This window comes from Miscanthus floridulus, chromosome 19, assembly GCF_019320115.1.
Source record: "Miscanthus floridulus cultivar M001 chromosome 19, ASM1932011v1, whole genome shotgun sequence".
Classification (NCBI taxonomy): domain Eukaryota; kingdom Viridiplantae; phylum Streptophyta; class Magnoliopsida; order Poales; family Poaceae; genus Miscanthus; species Miscanthus floridulus.
Window position 1 is genome coordinate 33,679,477 of NC_089598.1, and position 26,709 is coordinate 33,706,185.

The window sequence follows — 26,709 nt, forward strand, 5'->3', positions numbered from 1 at the left end:
AGATCGACTATATTCTTTTTGAGCATTGGCAGCATGTCTTTTATCCGATTCTTTATCTCCTCTGACAAAGCTTCTTTGGAAGAGATAGCTGATGAGCTGATTTCATCTTCATCTATATACTCTTCAAAGTTGAAAGAGTAGCTTAGAGCTAGTGAGTTAAGTGCCTGCAGGTGGGTAAGGGAAAATTTTGGTTAAGAAATAACAAGTTGTTTGAAAATAAGAAGAATGAGGAGATACAATACCTTTTCTAGGGTAGTTTCTATCTAAGGAGAAGGAACAGTTGATGATGCACCAACGATATCTTGTTGAATCGGCTCTGAACTTTCAATGATGGTATCTACAGACATTAGGGGAATTTTTTCAAAAAGATGATGTTGGTTGTAGGAAGATAAACTAGATATATGACTTTATTACCATCAATTGACTGCTGGACAGGAGGATCGACAGTCTAGGTGTCAACATCAATAGGATCATTTTCATCTGGTGGACTGTCAGACTTCTGCTCTTGCATGAATGTTTCTTTAGGGAGTGTCTGACATGGTAAATGGTCAGAGAAGAGTGAAAATTGAATAAGAATTAAGAGTTTTGAGGAGATACCTTGGTAGCATTAGGAAGTGAAGTGGAAGGGTTCCCATCTTCTGCTGTCTTAGAAGCATCGGTTGTTTCAAATGAAATCGGCTCCATTTGAGGATCGACCGATGAAGGTTTGGTGGGTGCTGATTTAAACACCTGGGACAGCAGTTTAGCACCTAGAGCAGATTGGGATGCAATGGTTGATAACAGTGAGGAAAGAATCAGAATTAGAAATTGAATATCATTTTGGGAAAAGGATGAATTGTTTTACCTGAGCAGTTGATGGTCTCGTTCTGCGAAGTCTTTTCCCAGTAATGGTTTTCTGGGTTACCCCTTGGGCTGCCTTGCGTTTTGAAGATTGATATGTTACAATTGTAGGGGCAGCTTGGGTTTTCATCAGTTTCTTCAGTGTGGGTGCGGTTGATCCTAGTCTTGAGATTGGACATGGTGGATAATACTCTATGGCGAGCCCTTTTCTATCCACATCTAGGGGATTGAATTCAGCATCCTATAAGGGGGGTTTCTTTTAGATGAGTTGGTAGAGAGACTTTAGCATATGATCTTTATGGAAGAAAAGAATTAACTAGTTACCTCACTGTCAGAAGCGAAATCTTCATCTAGAGCTATGCAGCTAGGATGGACTGGCCTACAAAAGAGATGAGAGTGCCATTCTTGCCACTAGGAATCATATAAATTTAAAGTGAAGGTGGCCCTAGTCCATTCTTGTAGATAGAGGGAAGGAAGATTTGATCCTAACTGGAAAATTCTGGAAGCTTCGATTGCCTCACTAATGCCTTCTCTTGGTTTTAGTATATCTTTGAAAAATAGCCGGGGGGCAGTTGACCAAGACCAAACTGATGAGCCACGAAAGAAGGGTTGTAAAATTCATAGCTTGGAAGGTTGCTCATAAGAAAAGTACCTGTAGACATTTTGTCGCGGCCATGACGAAATTCGGCTGGTAGAACATCGGGTTTGATGAAAGAATTGAAGATTGCAGCTGTTGTTTCGTCTGAGTAGCCTGATTCAAATCAAATTTTGAATGGGAAGACCAACTCATTAACCTCATCTTCATCATAGGGTAGCCAACTTCACCATAGTTCATACATTGGCAGGTTCTCCCTTCTTTGCCTTTGTATTCCTCATCAAAGTTGGAAGAGGGAAAACTTAAATTCTGGAGATTTGGCTTCACAATCTTATGCATATACAAATTTAACCATATTTGTATTAACCACCAAGGGCCGCTGATGGTGTGCACTGCTTCATTCTTCAGCAGCTGGGCAGCCACCTGATGCATCAAGTGGTAAGCTGATCCTAATAGATACTTTCCAAGAGGAATCTCAATGCCTACTGCTAGATGCTCTACCAAGAGTTTGTAATTGTAAGTCGAACCACAAGATGACCCATAGAAAATGAATCTTTCTTACCACATGTTCAGAAAGGCCACATGTTCTCTTTCACTAACAGTCGATTCATTCCCAATGTGGTTCTAGATATAGCTTGCCCATCCTGTGTAGTCCGATATTTTGGCTAGTTTCTTTCACCTAGCACCCAGGAGCTCGTATGGCTGCATTGGTCCTGTTATTCTAAGGCCAGTCAACATATAAACATCGGCCAAGGTAATAGTCATCGGACCGTGACCAAAGACAAAGGCATTCAAGGTGTTGGACCAGAAGTAAGAAGCGACAATTAGGAGTGAATCATTTGTTTCCATCCTGAACAGTGAAAGTGTCAGGCATTGGCTTAAATCATAAACTTCCCAATCTCTGCCCTTTTTGTCTGACACTCTATGGAACCAGTCTCTCCATCCCTTAGGCATTTTGGCCTATTCTTAAAGGGAATTTTGGTGTTCCAAGAAGATAGATCTACCAAGGACTACCTGAAAGGAATTTGATTGGTTTCTTGGTTGATAAAATCCAAAGAATTAGTATCTCCCATGGGTCCAAGGTAATAAGCATTTGGAACAACAGACGAAGGGATCAAAATTTCATTTTCCATCACTAGAAAGCCAGATGAGATAAACTTAAGAAAAAGGAAAATACAGAGAAGTGGCCAATAGTTGAGAGGCAGAAAATTTAGTGATGTACCTCAGAGATGTAGTCACTGGTCGCCATTTTGTTTGGAATAGATTTGAATCTGAGAAAGGGTTGTAGAGGAGTAACTTGAAAAGCAGCTCGAGCAAAGTAGAGAAACTGCTAGGGTTGGAGCTCTGGTGGTGGTGACTTCGATTGTTGAGGCTTGCTCGAAGAAGAAGGGGAAAGTAAATCGGCCGAGTGGATTGAAGGTAATACTATTGAGATGTTATCTAAAGTTTGGCCTGAAAAGTTAGGAGTCACACATTTATTTCGGAATAAACGGTTGCAACACGGTGAGCAGGTAAATAGAAATTTTGGAATAAAATCATTTTTATCCCAAAATTGGGGGGTATGTGTTTACATCAAAATTTAGGAAAGAAGAACGTGAGAACTCTAAGCTTCTAAGATTGTATCATCAAGGAATCAATCAGGTGTGAATCGATGTCGGCTGGTTTGATGCAGTGTTGGAATCGGCTATTTTATAGATGACGTCAGTAGACAGCGTCAATGGACTACGTATGGATGGCATTGGGAGGAAATATGTCGGACTCTACAAAAGGGGAAATATTAGGGTTCAAGTTATTTTTAAGTTAGGAATGTTTTTTTTCTAAGAATTGTAATGAGTCGTATTTGAGTAGGACTCATGTTTAGGTTCCGGGTATAAATATTGGACCCTAGTTATTGTAGAAAAACAAATCAATCAATCAATACAATTACTTTTCTAGCTTCACACCAACCCTTGGGAGTAGGAGTACTGTAGATCTCGACGAGTTCTTCAACAAGCAGGGCTGCATCGACCGATTGACCTCTGGCTTGTCTGTGAGTACCATCATGACTTGTATCATACTTGTAAAGCTGCATCAGCCGATTGAACTTTTACGAGTATAATATAAGTTAGTTATGGATCTGTATCATTATTTATAAGGCTGCATCAACTGATTGATCTCTTACGAATCATAATATAGATCAAAGTTATCGATCTTGTGTTAAACAACTTGTTGTTTAATACAATATCACCAGTTATCGAATCTACTAAGATTAGTAAGATTTTTGTTGCTGTTTTTGGCCGATTCACTAGTTATCGATCTTATTATAATTAATACTCCATTAATTATAACAAAACACCTTATTGAGATAGAGATAGATCGGCATCATATCATCACAATTTGTCGTCTTCTAGTCTGGTCACGCTTTGAATCTTATGATTGATGACTTGATTCTGTTAGATCGGTTGTTTTATCTCTATTCCAATCGAACATTGTATGCATTCAAAGACATGTTTCAATCCTAAATAAACTCACTAGTTAATGAGATCCAATCTAATGACACTACCATAGTTGCATCGATCCGGTCGAACCTCACTGGTAAGACTTTGGGTTTGAGATTATCGATTAGTGGTTTTGTTCATGGTCGAGATATGTACTCTGTTTGTTTGCTATGTCTGCATCGGCTATTTTAGCCGATTCGCCTATGCTTTTACACATATAGCATGTTTTCCATGAACCTGTCAATATATAGATGGTTTTATAAATTCTTTGGCTATAGTTTGTTACTATTATCATAGCTGCATCGATCTGGTCAAATCTCACTATTGATGATAATAGATTAGATCTATAGTGTTTGTAGATTCATTTGTACCAGACAGTCGATTTGTTCGTATGTTATATCCCTTCTCGTTAAACTTATCAGCTCAGTGCTTTACACTGGTTATATCCATCTAGCTAATGATGTTTCTTTATATTACTTATACCTGGGTGTATTGTACTTGTTATTATAAATCAATCATGACCCACAAGCATCATAGTCCCTAAACAATCGATTTCTTCTCGTATCGGCTATTTAGTCAATTCCACTATTTGGCTTCTCTTGAAGCAGTATACTTAGAACTGTCTGGGCAACACCGGCATGTTCCACCCTAAACTACTGATAAAACTTTTTCTTCTTATCAATTGTAGGTCAAATTGACTAGCACGCTTTTGGGGTTTTTTGAGGATCGACTGGTCCTGTGTTGAAGCCAAGCAGATCTCTGGTTTGACTCCGCTCAGATCATCCAGCTTGTAGTGTGTCAGACGCATCACCACATTTTTGTGCTGACACACGTTTTGGCACGCTCGATGGGACCACAATCATCATGACAGCTCACAACAATAGGGACATTCTTATGGTGCCTTTTGAAGACTTACCTTATGAGGATAAAGATGTCATTAGTAAAGCTATAGAAGAGTTTTAGAACAAGTGTTTGTTGTCCTACACCAAGACACATGACAATAAAGTTGTTTAGAAATATGCACTTCTAAGAGTTTTGATACATGGGCAGTTAGATACAGATGAAGCTGATGATAGGTGTTTCTTTGTAGATGCTGTCAACAAATATGTTCATGATGCCATGTTGAATCATAATACAACTTTCTTGTACACATTCCACAATACCATGAAGTGTTTCATGGATATCCAATTGATCAGATTGGACTGGCTTATTATAACATCCCACATCCGTCAACTCAGGGGACTAATCAAGCTATTACTAGCCATCAAGAAGTAGCACTAGCTCGCAATGATGATGTCTATGCAGTTCAGAGCTCATATGAGCAAGTTCAGGGTACTACTAAACAAATATAGTATAATCCTGGATCATTAGTGCAGCATATGCAACAGCCGACAGGACAAGTTCAAAATCAAATGGTTAATTTTGGAACATCAGGCCAAATACCGCCATCGGCTCAAAAAATAGTGCCATCAGTTCAAAGGATTCGTAGGGATACAGATCTCAACATTTACAATCAGAGACTTCAAGCAGCAAATCAGCAGAGAACTCAACAGATAGAGATTCCATAAGGATATCATTTTTACATAGATTATAATGCCCTTCATATGATTCCAAATCCAGGGTATCAAGGTAGCCAAAATTTTAATCCACAGATGGGTCAGCAATTGCAAAGAAATCCAAATTCAAATGCTGATGAATTGTTGCTCAGAGTAACTAAAATGGTGAAGAATCAGTTCGATTTAAAACCAAAAGGGCAAACCTTTTTGTATAAACATTCATATCTAGAGTGGTATGATTTGGTTGCTCTTCCTATGAACTATAGGCTTCTGAAATTTGCTAAGTTCAATGGTCAAGATAGTACAAGTAAAATAGAATATGTCAGTCCGTATCTTACTCAGTTGTGTGAAGCATCCATTGAAGAAGCTCATCGAGTTTGTTTCTTCTCTTTGTCACTATCAGGACCACCTTTCACCTGGTTTTCATCATTACCAGTTAATTCTATTGCCAATTGGACTGACCTAGAGAATAAATTTCATACATATTTCTATATTGGGACAGGAGAAAAGAAAATCACAAATTTGATGACCATAAGGCAAAAAACTAATGAATCGGGTGTTGATTTCTTCAGAGGTTCCAGGAGACAAGAAATTTGTGCTTTCATTGAATCTGACTGATGATCAGCTAGCTACTTTGGCTGGTCAAGGAGTGTTGCCAACATAGAGAGAAAAACTGCTTGGGCAAGAGTTTGATAATTTAGGTTAGTTGGCTCAACAGGTAGCAGCACTAGCCAATTCCATGCGTAGAGATACCCGATTCTAGAAGAATGCCACAATTGCTGAAGCTTATAATCCATATTTAGTTGATGATGATGATGATGAGGATGATGAAGGAGAAGAGATTGCTATGGCTGAATGGAATTGATAGTAATGGTTCCAAATCCTTGGGGAAAAGGAGTTGAAGAAAGTTATGATTTTGACATCACAAAATCAAACAAGCTCTTTGATTTCTTGCTTGAGAAAGGATAGATCAAATTGCCTGCTAATCATGTTATATTACCTCCTGATCAGTTGAAGAATAAGAAGTTCTACAAATTTCATAACACTACTTCTCATTCTACTAATTAGTGCAGAATTTTCTAGCAACATATACAGAGGGCTATTCAGCAAGGGAAGCTTAAATTTGATATACCTCGGAAGATGAAAGTTGATGATAATCCTTTCCCAAAAGACCATAATATGGTTGATGCTAAGTTGCTCAAAGGGAAGACTAAAGTTCTAACGTCGACTAGGGCAAAGGAAACTAGAACAGTTGATCCAGAGATGCAAATATCGACTAATGAATATAGAGAAATTAAAAGGCGTCATGACCAATAGATGAGCCGATATGAGCAGGGAGAGACGTCAAGAAATAGGGTGACGAGGCCGCGTGTTACATCTTGAATTTTATTGAATAAATGGCAATGATATAAAGAAAAGGATTATCAGCGTTGGTTATAAGAGAAAAAATATTAGCGTCAACAAGAAGAGGACATGTATGAAAGAGAACAAGATGAATTACATTGAAATTATCCCTTTTCAGATATTGTTGGAATGAAGGTTTGAAATTGCCTACTACAAATAATTGCCCAGAGTGTAGTGAACAATATTGGGAGTTTAGGCAATCTCAAGCCAACCACCGGTCTATCCATGCTCGAATTGAGTATCATTATGATAATATGGATTGGCACTTAAAAAATAGAAGTGTTCATGATCGGCTTGGAAAGCGAGTTGTTGATCAAAATTGGGCTGATTATGAAGAAGAAGGTGATGAGAAAGAGTATATTTGGCAGGAAGGGCAATGGTGTCCAGGAGGTTTAACGAGAAGTCAGAAAAGAAGGGTACAATGCTTAAGGAATAGAGAGTTAGAACAAGCTTAAAAATCTGGTAAACCTCAAATATGGCGTGCTAAACAAACAACCGATAAGGGTCAACCATCGACCAATATTCAAATTGGCTTTTCTTTTCTCGTCAGAATTTAGAGCTCCAATAGATCAAGAAGTCTATTCATATTTTGATGAATCGGAATATAAGGAGATAGTTGCCAAATTGATAGTGATACAACAAGCTATATTTGATAAGCCAGTCAAACATCGACACTTGAAGGCTTTATATGTGAAAGGCTTTGTTGATGGGAAGCCGATGAGCAAGATGTTGGTGGATGGAGGTGCTTCTGTTAATCTTATGCCTTATACTACTTTTCGCAAGCTTGGTAAGGGACCAAGAGATTTGATTGAGACTAACATGATGTCAGTGCAGAAAGTGACCAACAAGTAAATATTTGTAGTTTTGCCGTACATTGTGATCGGAGGTGGTCTAGCACTCAATAACACAGGGTTTATACTAGTTCAGGCAATGTGCCCTATGTCTAGTTTGAGTCAGTCGGTGACTTTATTCCTAAGCCTAGATGCTCGAAGTTTGCAGTGGGGTTACAAACGAGAAGGAGAAAGGTGGGGGGTACAAGAGGTCTGGTCGGGCTCTAGTTAGAGGGACCAAAAGCGACAGGAGCCCCGCTATGAGCTAAGTATTCAAGCGTGTGCTTGAGGTTCAAACCTAGCGGTTCTGTGGTTGTGAACTAGCAAACTTGATCGATCTAATAAATATGGGATCACTTCGATCAACCTGGAATAACTGAGTCTTTTGGGAGAGAGCGCATCCCCTTTTATAGATGAAGGGGATGGCCTTACAAGTGAGAGGGAGAGAGTACGTATGCTACTATGCCTTGTTGCCCACGCCGGCGGGTACAGGATGATGGCAGGCACCCACGATACTGTTGGATGTCAGATGCATGTGGGAGGTTCTATTGTTTTGTTCGGGTATGCAGATGTCGGTACCTGCTATACTATTGATGCCCAGAGATATGTGAGGAGTTTCACCATGTTAACTTGGTATGGTAAATGCCGGCACCCACAACACTGTCGATGCCCAGAGGCATGTGGGGGGAGCCTTACCGTATGGGAGTTAATGGCGCCCACAATACTGTAGGGAAAATGTCGGCGTCTACAACACTGTTTATGTCAGGGAGGTTGTAGAGTATTATTTCTGCAGGCGTACAGGGTATGGTCTATAGTTTCATTGTTTGACTTGTGCGTCCTGCCTTGCTTTCCCTATTCATTTCCTGGTCCTTTCCGAGCGGGTGTCCCCGGTCGGTTGGTCCTAGTCGGCTCTGATTGTGCCAGTCGGAGAAGAATAGTGAGTAGGGTTTCGCGTACCCCGGTCTGAGACGTGGGGTCAGAGTTGAAAGTGGTGCTTTGGCCAGGCCTTCCGGACGGAAAGGCTATCTAGAAGTGGGCTAGAGACCGAAGTGAGCGCTCCGGTCAGAGAGGTGGGCCGGAGTCAAAAAATGGGCACTCCTCCTCCTCGGCCAAACCTTCCGATCGGTGATTGGATCGCCTTTCTGGCCTGCTGTTTAGATACTTGAGCTAGCCCATGAGTAGCACACTATCTGCTTGGGCCAAGCATTTGCGGGGAAGCCGGTGCATGAGGGAACCTAGGTTTTGAACCCGACAGGAGCCCCCGAGCCCTTGGGCGATTCAGATAGAAATGTCTAGGGGATTTTTTGTCTCGACAGCGGGTGCGCGTGAGCGCACCCACGGGTGTAGCCCCTAAGCCCCTGGGTGGTTCGGGCAGAACCATCTGGGGGGTTTTTTGTGTTGCCAGCGGGGGAGGTTTTTGTTTTGTCAGCGAGTGCGCATGAGCGCACCCACGGCTGTAGCCTCGAGCCCCCGGGTGATTCGGGCAGAATTGTCTGGGGGGTTTTTGTCAGTGGGCATGTGTGCATGCTTTTTAGTCGAGATGGAGTTGTCAACTAAGGCGTCGTTGCGCAACCAAAGTGGTTAGTTTTTATGGATTCGATGAGAGGGAGCTAGTAGATCCTAGCATCGATGTGCGCCGTGGGATCGAGCGAGGAACTTAGTCTTGGATCCTAGCATCGGTGCAGCCTATGCAGCCGAGGAGGTTTAGTATAGGGATCGCACGAGACGAAGCTCGCTGATCCTAGCGTCGGTGCCCACCGTGGGATTGGGCGAGTCGGAGCCGTGGATCTTGGCCTCGGTGTAGCCCGCGCAGCCGAGGTAGTTTTAGTTAGTTAGTTTTAGGGATCAGGCAAGCCAAAGCTCACATCCTAATGGGGCAAGTTCGGGGTCACAGGCCAGGCATATTTGGTGTGCAGTCGAAGTGTAGCCGGATGGGGTGAGTTTGGGGTCGCAGACCAGGCATTTGGTGTGCAGTCGAAGCGTAGCCGAATGGGGCGAGTTCGGGGTCATGGACCTAGGCATTTTGTGTCTTGAGCCCCCAAGCCCTGTTGGGCTTTAGTAGGGGTCGGTTGAGTTGTGTGCATTACCCCGTCCTTGGTTTCTCACAACTGGAGGGGGCTGAGTTTTGTCGCTTGTACCTGATCACTCAAGCCCGAGTGACGCGCTCGGTGAGTTCACTAACAGGTATGATCGAGTGGAATCTGGGTCCATCGTTCGTGATGGGGTCGCATAGCCCTCTTGTGACATTCCACTACAGATGCCTGGGTCATTCCGGAGACTGACCCGGGTGGCCTGACGGCCACCCCTCGATGGAGATTCTATGGGCTTTGGCAGAGGCTTAGGATCGAACGAGAAGGTTGAGATGACCATGTCTACCAGACTGGGTGAGGGCCCCATGGGGCTCATCTATGTTTTTTCTCCCCTAGCTCTGTTTGATGTGGGGTGGCCTCGAGCCCTTCATGGGCTGGCCTTCGAACCCCGGTCAGTCGTTGCTCATGTTGAATGAGGCAACCGCCACTTTGTGACGCAACATGGAGCGTTGTGATGCATTTCATTGCATGTGCGATGCTTAGTTCCTGAGCCCCCATGTGGTTCAGGGCTCGAATTATCCAGGGGGCATGGGCACATGGAATGAATGTGCGTATGGATGTATGAAATGTTTATAAAGAAATAGCGGGGGTCGGTAGTGTTACCTTGATGACTTGAGTGACGGGTTTGAAGTGTTCCAATCGGAAATGTCTGACCAGGACCCATGCTCATCGTTCGTGATGGAGTTGGCATGGCCCACATGGGGTGTCCCTTTGCTCCTTACCTGTCCCTCGGTGTGTTTTCCTGAGCCATTCGATCGACTTTTAGGAAGCCCGATGGTCTCTCCTGGCAGAGATCCTGTTTTTGGGTTTTTTCCAAGTCCCGCCTGGGGAAGCGGAGGGCCACCTACATGTGGTGGCGCTTTGGTTCTTGTGCCCATCATGCGGTAGTGGTTGGTGTGTGGTAGTGGTGGGCCATGCCTAGGCCACGTCTCATCTGATCAGGCGCCATTCCGTCGGGTAGGGCGCATCTCATCGGTCAGGATGCGACCCATCTGCATTAAATGGGAAAGAGAGAGGTTTTTTTGCTCCGCCGCTTCGTCTTTCCCAATCGGCGTGCCTTCCCCAACTGCCACATCCTTTTCCTTAAGTAGGAGAAGGGAGAAGGTTTTCGCCCTGTTCTTTCGCTTATTCCTCATTTGCTGCCTCCTTTTCTTTTCCTTCTTGCCAAGAGCATTCTTGAGAGCCATGGTGGTTTGTAGGAAAGAAAAGGGAGAGAAAGAAAAGGGAGAGAGAGCAAGGGAGAAGAGAAAAAACTCACAAATCCTTTCATGATCCTGGACTGAAATGTCAGACTAGTGGTCGTCCACCGTGAGGGAGTCGGTGTTGAATGCCTTCGTCGCTAAGGGGTTTCTGCCGCCGAAGGAGGTGGAGCATTGGAGGGCTCCTAGGAGGGAGGAGTTTCCACAACCTCAGCCCGATGAGGTTGCTTCCTTTCTCGCCTTCCATGAGCGTGGGTTGGGATACCAAGCGCACTAGTTCATGCACGGACTCCTCAATGAGTGGGGTCTGGAGTTGCAGCACCTCAATCCGACGGGGGTGCTGCACATTACCGGCTTTGTCACCATCTACGAGGCCTTCCTCAGGATGGAGCCGCACACAGATTTCTTCCATCGGTTGTTCTCTGGGCGAGCTTTGCTAGTGGGGAATCTGCCCGAGGGGGCATCGGTGGTGGGTTTCACCTTGCAGAGGAAACCGAGCGTGGGAGGCTCATATCCCATGTACATCCCCTACAAGTCCAACCGGGGGTGGCACGGGGAGTGGTTTTATGTCAGGAATCCGGTGGAGGCACCGTTCCCAGCATTCATTGGTGGGAGGCTAGAGAAGCAGGATAGTTGGTCATGGGGTTGAGCCTGTCGGGAGAAGAAGAAGGTGGAGATCATCGAGGAGGAGCTGTGAAAGCTCATGCACCATGGCCTTGATCAGGTGTGGGTGTTCCACACCATTTACTGCCACCGAGTTGCACTGTTGGCGGAGAGGACGCAGCCGATGTGGAAGTACAATAGCCTGATGGACCCAGACCATGTGTCGCCGGAGGAGCTGTCGAACGATGAGGTCTAGAGTTGCCTTGGCCGGGTGCTGCAGCTGAGGCCCAAAGAGAAGGTCAATGGGAAGCCTGCACCTTTCAACTCCATGATCGTGTCCAGACTGGTATGCTCCCTTCTATTTAGTCTATGCTCCTTCCTCTGCTTTCCTATTTTTTGATTTTGAGCCACCCGTTCCATAGGGGCTTGGAGTTTACAAGTCCCGACCGCACCTTCCCAAGAGAACGGAGGGCATGGCCCGATAGGCTACCCAGAAGGAGGCGACAGATGCCTGGAAGAAGAAGAGAACCAAGGAGGTTCGGTGGAAGCAAGAGAAGGAGTAGGAGATCGCCTGACACGTGAAGGCCGGGGAACGTAGGAGCGACGTCGAGTCGGAGCTTGAGTCAGAGGATCCCACAGATGTGGATGACATAGTCTTCTTTGAGGAGGAGGAAAGTCAGGAGGTCATTGTGACTTCAATGTAGTGTCGCGACCCTATGGCGATGTCCGCTGGTGATGAGCAGGAGGTGGAGAGGCATATGGTGGTTCCCGTGCCGAGGAAGCGTGTGGCGAGCATGGACACCATCAGCAAATGGGAGGCGAAGCGGACGCGGTCATTGCGCCCCTCGGTGGCATCGCCGATCTTGTCCCCGCCTACCGCCGACACAGCTGAGCAAGCCGGGCGGTCCAAGGAGCAGACTTGCACCCGTGAGTTGTCGGGACCAGCGCCAGCGTGTGACTCACAGCCGAAGGATGCCCCACTTGCTACTCCGGTCGGGGAGTCCCAAGCCGAGGGCCAGTTGGGACGACTCTAGCCCGGCTAAAGTGAGGTGGCGTGGGTCATAGCCTAGGAGCGGTCCTTGCCCTAAAAGCCCATCGACGTTGGGTCTTGCCGTCAAAATCATGTTGTTTACCTCCTGGTATGTTTTTCTTTATTTCTTTTTGATCTTTTGCTGTTGAGTCTTTTTGGAGTGTGACTTACCTGCACTTTTTTGTCAGTGGTCGGGCGATGACGGGGTTGAGCATCGCCCCAACTCCCATGTAGGAGACTTGGAGGCCCACCCTGTAGCGTGTCGCGGTGAGCGATGGGGGAATAGGGTTGCGGCGGTGAACCCTTCCCTTTCCAGGGTTGGTGCCCCTCGGGTCGGTTGCTGGTACAGTGACAGCGGCGATGGCGGCATTGGCGGCGATCCTGGTGCCAACGGTAGAGGTTGCATCAGAGGTAACTCTCATGGCCCCTCCTCCACTAGCTATAATGGAAGAGGAGAGGGAGACCGAGCTCCCTGCCTCGTCGGGTGGAGGGTTGCACAGCTCACCCTCGTGGTCGGAGCCAAAGGTGCCAGGGGGAGACGTGGCTAGGACAGAGTCGGAACGCCTGGCGGTGGCTTGCACAACCGAGGTGATGGATATCCTGTCCGACAATGAGGCTGATGACATGGTGGAGCTACCGGTGTCATCACGGGAGCTGGCAGTGGTTCAGTCAGAGGCTGGGCCCTCCGATGGGTAGCTGGATGGTGACTGTGGGGGTATTAACCCCTATACCCTTACGGCTAGGCTTGGGCCGGCCCAGTCCAGGGGGTCTGGTCCACTGGAAGACAACGCACGGCTCGGCCGATCTGTTCGGAGTCCCGCGCAAGGAGTCAAGACAGACTTGGAGATCAAGCAAGATCCTGGTCGGTTAGAATAGGAATCCTTATCTGGCCACCTTTGGCAATTGTAACCGATTTGGATTTGTTTCCAGATCTATAACCCTACTCCCCAGACTATATAAGGTGGGTAGGGGACCCCTCTAAAAAACATCTCTCGTCGACATACAACAATACAATCAGACACATGACGTAGGTATTGCGCCTTTACGGCGGCCGAACCTGGATAAAATCTCATGTCTGTCTTGCGTCACCATCTTGTTTGTAGCTTGCGCATCTGTCTACCGATAATCTACTACCTTGGGCATACCCCTAGGTGGACTACCGACCATATTTCATCGATAGTGGCGCGCCAGGTAGGGGGTATGCGTACTGCTCTCTAGGCGAACAAGATGGTCATCATCCCCGGTTCCATGGCCACGCTGAACGGCCTCACGTTCACCATCGGCCAGATCACCTGGACCACTGGCTCTGACGTCTTCATCGCCATGACCCCGGAGGAGACGCAGGTTCAATCTGCGTCGACCACTGCTTCACCTGCATCAGCTATGGCTCTGACCACGGTGGGTCTGGCTCCGACCACACCAGCATCGTCTTCAGCCACGCCGACAACCCGTCGTCCGCTTCCTCACTACAAAGGGAGGTAGATCGACAACACCGACCTGCTCGACTCCATCGATTGGGTCGGCACCAAACTTGTCAAAACCCTGGCTTTGGTAAGTTCGATTCAAAGTCAACCCAATGAGTAGGTAACTACTAACCACAACAGATCTACCCGATCAGCTCGGGCCAGTCGTCCTGCATGACTCGGTACGGATCTCGCGGTCACATCTACTCCTGAAGGGCGCTCCATTCATTGCCGGCCAGCCCCTGCGACGGGTCTCCGGCTCTCTGAGTACGAAGCCTCGATGGAGAACCACCAGGCCTAGTCCTACGGCCTATGCCACTTCATCAACATGGTCCGGATTGAGGATTATCAAGAAGGATTGGTCCACACAGTTCAAGAAGGTGGCTCAAGCTCCTCGTCCGGCATCGCATCTAATGCCTCCGTCCACACTGAGCTCCAGCATCATCATGATGAAGGCGTTGAATACGATCTGGATATCCCAGACCACGCCCCGGGATTTCCACGATTCCCATCCTTCCCACCAAGGCGAGGAGACTTGATCAATGTTGTCAGTAATGACGAACCACCGGCTGTCGGCAAAATAGAACAAGAAAGGCTAGCACGCGAAGCACGTAATATTGATCGGTTTAATCACCTACAAATTGAAGCCGAGGCAGAAGAGGAGGCCCGACGCATAAGGGTCCAGCCACATGACCTTAACAATGCCTTTGATAGGGTGGGGGACAAGCAGGTCTTCAGGACTCCAAGCGCCAACGTAGCTGTTGCTTAGGCGACAATGCAACGACTACCCAATACCCTGGAAACTCAGGTAGTTTATGATGATATACAAGCTTACCTGATGGCTGCTATGGCCCAGACCACAGAGATTGTAAATTAAGTCCGGGCTCCATCTGTCTCAGTCAAATCAAGCCACAGCCGCCAGTACTCAAGTCGCTCACAGCCACCCAACCAACGTGGCTCACGCAACAACGACCCATCAGACAACCGTCTAGACAGAAACGGTGGCCATGTTGGTCTTCGGGACGACAACCGCTGTCGGGATGACAACCACCACGACTACCGGGACGACAACCGCCGAGACAACCGTGATAATCACTACGATAACCATGGTCGCAGGGTTAATCAGGGTGGCAACCGGGATCGCCGTGATGGCAATAACGATCTCCGCCATTACCTCGGAGAACGCGATCTGCGCGATCGCATTAACCAAAGAGCCAACGATCATGCATCCCACGAAAGCTATCGCCATATGGAATATGATACTGTCCACGGCCCTTCGGGTTTGAAGCAGTTTACTTCGCACCTTCGCCAAGTCATATGGCCCAAGAACTTCAAGCTCAAAAAACTTCACAAGTACGATGGCAAGGAGAACCCTGAATTATGGGTCATGCTCTATGAAACCGCATGCAGATCAGCCATGGCTGACGAGCACGTCATGTCTAACTACTTCCCAGTCGCTGTCGACCATGCAGGCCACCAATGGTTGGTTAGCTTGCCGGCGAACTACTTTGATTCTTGGCAAGAGCTCAAGCAAGCTTTCATCGACAACTTCATTGCTACTTGCGAGCAACCCAGCAACAAATATGATCTACAGCAGATTCGAGATCAGAAAGATGAGCCACTACGTGAGTACGTCCGGCATTTCTCAGAGATGCGCATCAAGGTCCCGTCAATCTCCGACAACGAGGCAATTGAGGCTTTCATCACTGGTCTCTGCTTCCACGATGCCCTATGGGACAAGCTCCTCCGCAAGAGACCTGAATCAGTCACAGTGCTCCTGGCCACTATTAAGAAATATGCGGATGTCGACGATGCTAAAAAGATAATCATCGAAGAAGCAGTAAGGGTTCCACGCTCTGACCACCCTCCACACCGTGACGACTACCGTGGCAACCATGGTCGGAATGACAATTTTGATCGCCGCAACCAGCGCAACAACCCCCGCGACCACCGCGACTAGCGTAATCAGCGGCGTAATCGCCGTGACGATTACAGGGGCAAGCGTGCTCGGGAAGATGACAGCGAGGTCAACACCGTTAAGAAAGGTGGCAGATGTCGCAACTACGAAGAAGACTACGCCAAAGCATTGAAAGGACCTTGCCAGCTCCACCCCAAGTCGAACCATACCATGGAGAATTGCCACGTTCTCAAGTCTATCTACATGCGTCAACAGGCTCCGAATACGTCCGACAAGCCTAACGACGTAGGGGAATAGCGCAACGAGGACAACGATGATGAAGACGCAGATCCCCGTCATAAGTACATCAAGCCAACCGATCACGTCCACACCATCATCGGAGGCAAAGTGTCCATCGAGACCAAACGAGAACTCAAGCTGCTCGCCCGCGCTTGCTTGAACATGGCCAACACCGACAACCTCATCACCGATCCGCGGCTCCCTCCTTGGTCTCACCACGAGATCTCCTTCAGCAGAAAGGACCAATGGGCTGCAATACCTGAGCCAGGACGTTTTCCTCTGGTCCTCGATCCTTGTATCAACAGGGTCCAGTTCGATAGAGTGCTGGTTGACGCTGGTAGTTCCATCGATATACTGTTCAAAAATAGTTTGCCAGCCCTGAAGATAACCCAGGCTAATCTCAAGCCATACGAGGCATAGTTCTGGGGTGTTCTCCCCGGACAGAGCTCTACACCTCTCGGGCAGATCATGCTACCTGTGCAATTTGGTACTCCAGACCACTTCCGCACCGACTACGTCAACTTCGTGGTCGCTGACTTCGAAGGCACCTACCATGCTATCCTTGGTTGACCAGCGCTCACCAAGTTCATGGCCATACCTCACTATAGGTATTTGGTGCTCAAGATGCCTACTGAGAAGGGGGTTCTAACTCTCAGGGGCAACGTGTATGTAGCTTACACCTACGAGGATGATAGCTTAAAGTAGCAGAGGCTCATGACCTCTCTATTCGCATGGCCGAGACCATGCTCGATGCCAAGAAGACGCCGACCGACCACCTGGAGATCCTAGAGCCCGAGGCCCCATGCAAGAACGTCAAGTCCAAAGAGCACAAAGCGATCTAGCTGGTCGACGGTGATCCCAGCAAAACCACCCTTATCGGGGCCAACCTGGATCCTAAATAGGAAGACGCGCTCGTCGGGTTCTTGAGGAGCAACGTGAGTGTGTTCGCATGGAAACCCACTGACATGCCCGGTGCACCTCAGAACTTGATCGAGCACTCCTTAAATGTCGACGGCAAGGCCAAACCTATCAAGCAGAAGCTACGACGGTTCGCTCACGACAAAAAGGAGGCTATTAGGGTAGAAGTTACATGGCTTTTGGCAGCCGGATTTATCAAAGAAGTGTATCATCCAGAGTGTTAGCCAACCTGGTTCTTGTACGCAAAAAGAATAATGAATGGAGAATGTGTGTTGATTACACTGATCTCAACAAACACTGCCCTAAAGACCCCTTCGGCTTACCTCGCATAGACGAGGTCATAGATTCAACTACCGGTTGTGAGTTGCTATCCTTTCTCGATTGCTACTCTGGTCATCACTAGATCGCTCTCAAAAAGGACGACCAGATCAAGATATCCTTCATCACGCCCTTCGGCGCTTACTGCTACATGACCATGTCGTTCGAGCTCAAGAATGCTAGGGCTACCTACCAACACGCCATACAGGCCTGCCTCAACGATGAGATAAAAGACGACCTCGTCAAGGCTTATGTTGACGACGTAGTTGTTAAAACCAAGGAAGCATACACCCTTGTCGATGACCTCCAACATACCTTTACAGCCCTTAACACATTCCAATGGAAATTAAACCCAAAGAAGTGCATCTTTGGTGTTCCTTCTAGTATACTGCTTGGCAACGTCGTCAGTCACGACGACATACGCCCTAACCTGGAGAAAGTCAAAGCTGTCTTGGATATGAAGCCGCCCAAAAAGGTGAAGGATGTTCAGAAGCTTACCGGATGCATGGCTGCCCTAAGTCATTTCATATCAAAATTAGGCGAAAAAGGACTGCCATTTTTCAAGCTGCTCAAAGCAACCAAGAAGTTTGAGTGGTCGGAGGAGGCAGACACTGCTTTTACACAGCTGAAGCAGTTCCTTACATCACCTCCGGTCCTCACTGCTCCTAGAGAAGACTGTCGACAAAATATGGTCGGCAGTCCACCGAGGGGGGTGCCCGTGGTGGTAGATTATCGGTAGGATGCGTGTAATCAGGAACCAGATGGTGACACAAGGCGCAGAGACAGCGATTTAGACAGGTTCGGGCCGTCTGATCGACGTAATACCCTACGTCCTGTGTCTTTGATGTATTGTATTGAGATGTATACTGTATGATCTGTCCCTGAGGGGGACCCCTGCCTCTCCTTATATACTCTGGAGGAGGAGGGTTACAAGTAAAGTATCCTATTTGGTACTATTACAATATCTAGTACAACTTGTAATCTTGCCATGTACGCCTTGATCTCACGGGCCGGGCCACCTCGGATGGTGCGGCCCATGTACCATCTTGTGGTACCCGGGGGTATATCCCCCACAGCTAGTCCCCGAGCGCCATGTATTCTGATGCGACACGCCATTTTAACCTTCTCCAAACAGTGAGGCTTGAGTTCTTGACATCTCCGACCACCATTGTCGCCGGAGAAATAGGTTGTCCGAAGAATGTATGGTGCTCTTAAAAAGAAAGAAAAAGATTTCCGTCCTAGGAAGTGTGCCCACTTGTATTTCTGAAAAGAAATGTAAGTGTGTCTTGAAGCGTAGCATCTTTGATCATCAGAGGCGTAGTGATCGAAAAACAAGCACATTCACCGCAAGGTGAAGTGTGCCCACTTAGTCCCCGAGCCTGGTAGTAGGTGACGTAGGCACGTGGTGCCAGGGTCTAAAAAGAATTCCCAGTTAAGTTGAGAATCCAATTGTCGTACAGACGATACGAGATGCACCGACAGGTGCATCGTACCGATGTAGTCCCCGAGCTTGCTGGAAGGCGACGTATGAGCCTTGTAGCAAGGTCTAAGTAAGAAAATATCCCAACTGTATGCGAGTTGCCAGTCACATGTAGTCGAGACGCAAAGTCCCCGAGCCGTGGTCAAGAAGCAAGCGACGAAGTCCCCGAGCCGTGGTCGGAGAGTGATCGAGGCAGTCCCCGAGCACAGGTCGAGGAGCGAGCGATGAAGTCCCCGAGCTGTGGTCAGAGAGTGGTCGAGGCAGTCCCCGAGCGTAGGTCAAGAAGCAAGCGACGAAGTTCCCGAGCCGTGGTCGGAGAGTGATCGAGGCAGTCCCCGAGCACAGGTCGAGGAGCGAGCGACGAAGTCCCTGAGCCGTGGTCGGAGAGTGGTCGAGGCAGTCCCCGAGCGTAGGTCAAGAAGCGAGCGACGAAGTCCCCGAGCGTAGCTCAAGATCCTTATCTTTGGATAGAGATCTGGTCGGCGGTGATGAAGTCATCCGGTCTTCGAGCTTTTCGACCTGTCGTTATGGCGGCGGTCACGGCGATGTTCGAGGCGAGATGCAGTCCGAAACCTCCTTTGTTTGGCGTACATGTATGCGCGGAGTTGACCCATGCTCGTGGAGACGATGCGTACGTGCATGCGCGCATGCAAGTGCCTTAGCAATCTGGAGTTGGCTTTCATGTAGATGCCCTTCGTACCTTAATTACTTTAATTAGCTTTGCATGACTTTTGGCAATCGGTCTTGCCTGTCATGGCTCTGTAGATTACACGGACTCCTTTTCTGCTTGCTTGTCATCCTGGTGTTTGGGCGCAGTTCAAGCATATAGCATGTCGTGTATGTATGCACACGTATACGCTAGTTGCCCCTTGATTAAATAACTTGCAAGGCCTGTACACGCTTCTAGTTTGCTCGTAATCAGAGGAAAGTCTTGATCGACGAAACCTTGACTTGGAAATTCCAGTGTCAATGCCGTGTTGGAGATGGAGGCGGCGTTGTAGTCCGACTTGTGCTCTGATTTTGATACTTGGGCTTTAGATCGGATCTGGTCATCTCGTGGAGACAGGGCGCCGTCTTGGGAATCCGACGTGGTGATCTACATGACAGACTGTTGCTTTTGCTATTGTTGTAGAATCCCGAGCACGGAGTGGTCTGGCGATATATCCCGAGCACGGAGTGGTCTGGCGAGAAGTCCCAGAGCACGGAGTGGTCTGGCGAGTCCCCGAGCACGGGCGTGGTCTGGCGAGTCCCCGAGCACGGGCGTGGTCTGGCCAGAGTCCCCGAGCACGAGCGTGGTCTGGCCAGAGTCCTCGAGCACCACAGTGGTCTTGGCGAACCCTGAAGCATGAGCTCGTTGACCGAACTGTGTTCCTGAAAAATAAACACGGAGAGCGGTAGTACATGATGATGTACGAAATATATTGACCTCTCTATAGGAGGTGAAGTAAACACTTGGTGTTCGGTTGGTGATGAATTATACTTGGTGTAATATTCGAAAAATAACATTAGCTGTTTTTAGCCCTTTTGTTATGTAGAGGCGTAGCGCGATGTATTAACCTGTCCTGAAGGATGCGCCAGCCCTGGGCTGACCAACATCTCGTAGCGCGAGGTACGGAACGCTGCCGCGCGTAGAGTGCCAGTGTTACCAGGGAGCGACTGCCGACTACCCGTAGCGCAGAGGGCGGACTCTCATGCACGCGTGGGGTGGAGCCGAAGACAGTGCCGGCTCTGGGATTCTCAAGCAGGAAGGAAAACGTATCGGCGAACCGTTGTAAAAACTTATACATGTTTTGGATTGTATGTATGGAGAAAATTCGACGCGGGGCGCACCCTTAGGGTGGTCGGCGGAGGTGTACGATGATCGAAGAAATTTTCAATTAAAAATAATACTTAGCTTTATTGACGACCGGTGGGAGTAGTCGGCGTGTTGCGATGTTCGAGAGATGGCTTGACGTGTCGTTGGCAATGAAGTTGTCCGGTCCTCGAGCTTTTCGACCTGTCTTCATGACTGTGGTCGCGATTGTCGTAGCGCCGTTCTTCGCGGCGATCATCATTGCGACGTAGTCTTGTGGTCGAGGTGGTCGAGGTGGTCGGAGCTCGGCGGAGCCGCTCGAGACATGGTCGACGTGGTCCGTAGTCGACGTGGTCGGAGCTCAGCGAAGCCGCTCGGGACGTGGTCGACGTGGTCGCGGTCGACGTGGTCGGAGCTCGGTGGAGCTGCTCGGGACGTGGTCGACGTGGTCGCGGTCGACGTGGTCGGAGCACGGCGTGTTCAGCGACTCGGCGGGGCTTGACGTGGTCATCCTGGTCTGTCACGTGGGGAGACATACGTAGATAGCTACGTGCATGTTAGATGCATCCGTGCATGTGTACATGCATACAAGCCTCAATACTTAATTAGCTTGCATGTCTTCTCGTATGTACATGAGGCATGTACAGATTGATTGGCTTAGCTTGCATGCCGTCGTATGCGTGTATGCGGCTCACGCGCATACATGCAGGCCTAATTAACTTGCGTACGTAGCCATGTTGATCACGTAGTCCTTGTTTGCTGATCGGCTCTTATCCGACTAGAGTCCGTCTCTCTCTACCACGCAATCCCGTGCACCCGTGGCAATCCTGAGCCAGGCTACCATGTCGACAATGGCGTTGTATGCCTCGGACACGACCTTCTTGCCATGGGGCTGCACGCGCTCATGACCGGCCAGGTGACCCGACGGAGGCGTAGTGTTGAGCGAGAGCGAGAGCATCGTGGCCGTGGGCTCCTGATCGAGCGCGACGTTGCTTGCTTGTCTGACGTACATAGAAGCTATAATTAGCTTGCATGGTGGTGTAGATCATGACGTGATGTCGTAACGCTGCTTTCAAGTCTCGTCGTTGATGCATATGCATGCGGGATAGATTCCGATCTCGTCACGAGTTTTAAGATCAGATCTGATAAAATTTGCTGCAGCTGATGTCGCCTGGCTTCTGCCGACTTGCTTCCTGGTGTTGGTCCCGGCAAAAATCCAAGCGAGTCGGAGCTGGATGCTTGAGAGGTGAAGTTCCGTCGCAGGTAGCCGGACGGTTGTTGTCGCTGTGATAATCTGCTTGAGACGTGAAGTCCCGTCGCAGGTAGCCGCAAGGCTATTGTTGCCGTAACGTCGAGCCCGTAAGGCTGCTGAAGAACGCCGCCTCGGGAAAGGTTGCCACGGACGGCGTCGATGTTGAGATCCCATCTGGTTTGCCATGGATCAAGCGCGCACAACCCCTAGAGGGGGCCCCTACCTGGCACGCCACTGTCGACAAAATATGGTCGGCAGTCCACCGAGGGGGGTGCCCGTGGTGGTAGATTATCGGTAGGATGCGTGTAATCAGGAACCAGATGGTGACACAAGGCGCAGAGACAGCGATTTAGACAGGTTCGGGCCGTCTGATCGACGTAATACCCTACGTCCTGTGTCTTTGATGTATTGTATTGAGATGTATACTGTATGATCTGTCCCTGAGGGGGACCCCTGCCTCTCCTTATATACTCTGGAGGAGGAGGGTTACAAGTAAAGTATCCTATTTGGTACTATTACAATATCTAGTACAACTTGTAATCTTGCCATGTACGCCTTGATCTCACGGGCCGGGCCACCTCGGATGGTGCGGCCCATGTACCATCTTGTGGTACCCGGGGGTATATCCCCCACAAAGACGAAACCCTCCTGCTTTACATTGCGGCAACTAATCGGGTGGTCTCCACTGCCATGGTGGTCGAGAGCGACGAGCCCGGCCACGTTTATAAGGTACAGCGACCAATCTATTTCATCAGTGAGGTACTCAATGAATCCAAGACCAGGTACCCATAGATTTAGAAACTGATCTACGCCATACTGATAACATCCCAAAAGTTGAAACATTACTTCGATGGATATCATGTGGTGGTCATGACCGAGTACCCTCTAGGAGACATCATTCGCAACAAAGATGCGAACGAGCGCATCGTCAAATGGGCAATGGAGCTATGCCCTTTCTCCTTGGAATTTGCAAGCCGTACTACAATCAAGTCTCAGGCACTTGTCGATTTCATCATCGAGTGGACAGACTTAAGCACACCTACCTCTCAGGGGCCCGATGAGTATTAGAAGATGTACTTCGACGGCTCTCTTAACATCGACGGCGCAGGAGCAGGAGTCCTCTTCATGTCACCATCCAAGGAGCAGCTCCGATACATCCTTAGGATTCATTTCCCGGCGTCTAATAACGCCGCCGAATACGAAGCATGCTTACATGGTCTGCGCATTGCGGTCGAGCTCAGTGTCAAACATCTCTATGTCTACAAAGATTCGGCTTTGGTCATCAACCAACTCAACAAGGACTAGGATATGACTAGTGAAAAGATGGACGCATATTGCAAATCTATCAGAAAGCTAGAAGGCAAGTTCTATGGCATCGAGTACACACATGTGGTCCGAGACAAAAATCAAGCAGCAGATGCGCTATCAAAGTTAGGATCATCCCGAGCTAAAGTCCCACATGGCGTATTTGTTCAAGACCTGCTCACGCCTTCCATCGAAGAGGAAGATCCCACGGTCGACAAGCCTCCAGACCAGCTTTTGGTGGCTATGGTTCCGGCATCAAACACCATCGAACCACCTCCGACCACTAAGAAGCTTGACTGGAGAGTACCTTTCATCAAGTACCTGACAGATGGTAGCGGTTACACTGATCGGACAGAAAACGAACACCTGATGCATCGCAGTAAGCAGTATCTCCTCGTCGATGGCAAATTGTGGCGCAAGAACGCAAAGGAGGAAATCTTGATGAAGTGTATAACCCAGGAGGATGGTGAACATCTCCTAGACCAAATCGACTCTGGCTCCTGCGGCAACCACGCGGCCTCGAGAACGCTGGTTGGCAAGGCTTTCTAAGCAGGGTTCTATTGGCCGTCAGCCATAGCCGATGTAGAGAAGCTAGTCCGCCATTGTGAGGGTTGTCAGTTCTTCGCCAAGAGAATCCACGTACCAGCACACAAGATTCAGACAATACCAGCCTCTTGGCCCTTCACATGCTGGGGACTGGATATGATCGGGCCCTTCAAGCCGGCTCCTAGGGAATTTACATGTGTCTTTGTGCTGATCGACAAATTTTCTAAGTGGATAGAGTACATGCCTCTGGTACAGGCATTTTCAGAAAAGGCTATCACGTTCATCGACCAGGTCATCCACCGTTTTGGCATACCCAACAGCATCATCACTGATCTGGGTACTTAGTTCACCAGGAATGCTTTTTGGGACTTCTACGATGAAAGGAGCATAGTGGTAAAATACGTCTCGGTGGCGCACCCTAGAGCTAATGGATAGGTCGAGCGGGCCAATGGTACGATCTTGGACGCACTTAAGAAGAGGATGTACAGAGAAAACAACAAAGCTCCCGGAAGATGGCTCAAAGAGTTACCAACCGTGGTTTGGGGCCTCAGAACCTAGCCCAGTCGCAATACCGGCGTATCACCATACTTTATGGTTTACGGCGTTGAGGTAGTGCTCCTAGCAGATATAGCCTTCAGATCAGCACGGGTGGAGAACTTCGACGAAGACAAGGCCAATGAAGTGCGGGAGCTAGAAGTGAATAGTGTAGAAGAGAAGCGGCTCGATTCTTGCATACGTACAGCCAAATACCTTGTTGTTTTGCGCAGGTACTACAACAAGAATGTTAAGGAGCGGTTCTTCATGGTTGGGGACCTGGTCCAGAAGTGGAAGACGAATCAGGCCGGTGTCCACAAACTCGCAACTCCATGGGAAGGGCCCTTCATGGTCAAGGAGGTTACACGACCAATGTCTTATAGGTTAGCTCACCTGGACGGTATAGACGTACCCAATTCATGGCACATCGACAAGCTTAGGCGATTCTATGCTTAACTACTAAGATATGTACTCTTCTTGTACTTTCGATTTAATTCAATAAAGCCATTATGATTTCTCCGACCACTCTAATGTGTCACTTTGAAGTCTATTGTTATTCTAACTCAACCAGTCAAAACCAACCACCATTCCTTCCTGGGTTTTCGGAGCAGGCCCTGTCTCCGGTTCCTCCAAACGCATGCATGGGATCTGCTCTCTATGCTACAGGTGATCGGCAGGTCCCCTCTGGTTTGACTTGTGTGCGTCTACGTGTGCACAGGCTATGCACCTCACACTCCGACCACAGGGAAAACTAGGGCCATTCAAACCTTTCAGGATGACGTGTCGACTAAACTGGTACAACTAAACAGAACGCTATCATGTTCTCACTTAGTTACACCAACACGAGATCCAAGCTTAAATACGTTTTCTACAAAATAAACAAGCTTATGCAGATACACAGTTACGTTATTACAAGATTGCCTGAAAAGGTCCAAGTTTACAATAACACAACTACATCTTCTCCTATAGCTATAGCCTATACTATTGGCTGGTCGGGTCATGTGGCACCTGCTGCTCGCTGGGCCTGACATCGTGCTTGAGTCCCAGGGACTCTTGTACTGGTCGAGCTGAAGAAGATGGCCCCGCCGATGCCTAGCTGGTTGAGACCGTAGGCTTCACCGGTTGGCTTAAAAATGATGGCATTTCTAGCTGACTTGTTGATGGTGTACCCTGTATAAGTGATGTCCCGCCTCCACATAGGTTCATGTCACCAATTATTTTTGCCGACAAGTCTAGCTGGGTCATCCGAAGCTCCTCAGCCTTTTTTGGATCTACCTCCTTCGGGTATCTAGCTTCCAGGTGCTTGAGATCGATCAAGGGATAGTGAGCACGTACCATGCTTAGCACATGTGTGCCTGTGTACTCACCTGCCTCCTTCACGAACTCCTGGAACCATCCACATGCCTTTCGGCATCTATCGACCAGTCCAAGCTATGGCATCCTTGGCACATCCTCTATAAGTGCTGGATCGATGAGGTTGAGGACCAGCAAAATGCCCGTTGCCACCTCCTGGCACCGGTTTTTCCATGTTTCCCGATCCTTGGTGATCTCTTGGCACTGCGCCTTCCAACCGTCACAGTCTTTTATCACAGCCTCCAGATGCTTCTTGGCATTGACTTTTAAAACTGGAAACCGCACAAGCTATTAAAACGTCATACCACGACAAGATAAGGCAGGCATCAAAAGTGAGCAAAGGGGTTCAGAAAACCTACTTTTCAGTTCCTCCTTCATCTTGGTCGTGTGGTCTCGGAGCTGCGACTGGTCGTGCGCCAGTTTTCTGTTGTCCTCCTTTAGGCGATCACACTCCACAACCGCACGACTATTCTCCTCTCGGAGACGGACCACTTCGGCTTCTAGGCCTACACTACAGATGTTACTACCAACAACGCAACAACACTTGTCATGCACTCGTTGTGATAAAGTGACTACTTACTTATTCTTTCCTGCTCTTTGTTACTGAGCTAGACGACCAGGTTCTGGTTCTAAGACTCTTGCTCCGTCCTCTCATGATTGGCGGCTTCAAGTTGGTGGCGCAAGCATTCCACTTCCGCTGTCAGCTCTTTATTGCTTGCAGTGATCCCCTCAATCTGGTCGAAGCATTTCTTACGGTACCTTGCGGTCTTCATTAAGTCCTATGTGCAAAAAGATAAGAAAGTTTGACTAGATAGCAAAATCAGGTGGTGAAGCAAGGCATACCTGGACCTCCATCACCAGTCGCTTCGCCGCTCATTCAACTTTCTTGGTCTCTTCGACCTCTGGGATTTCCTCATGAACAACCCA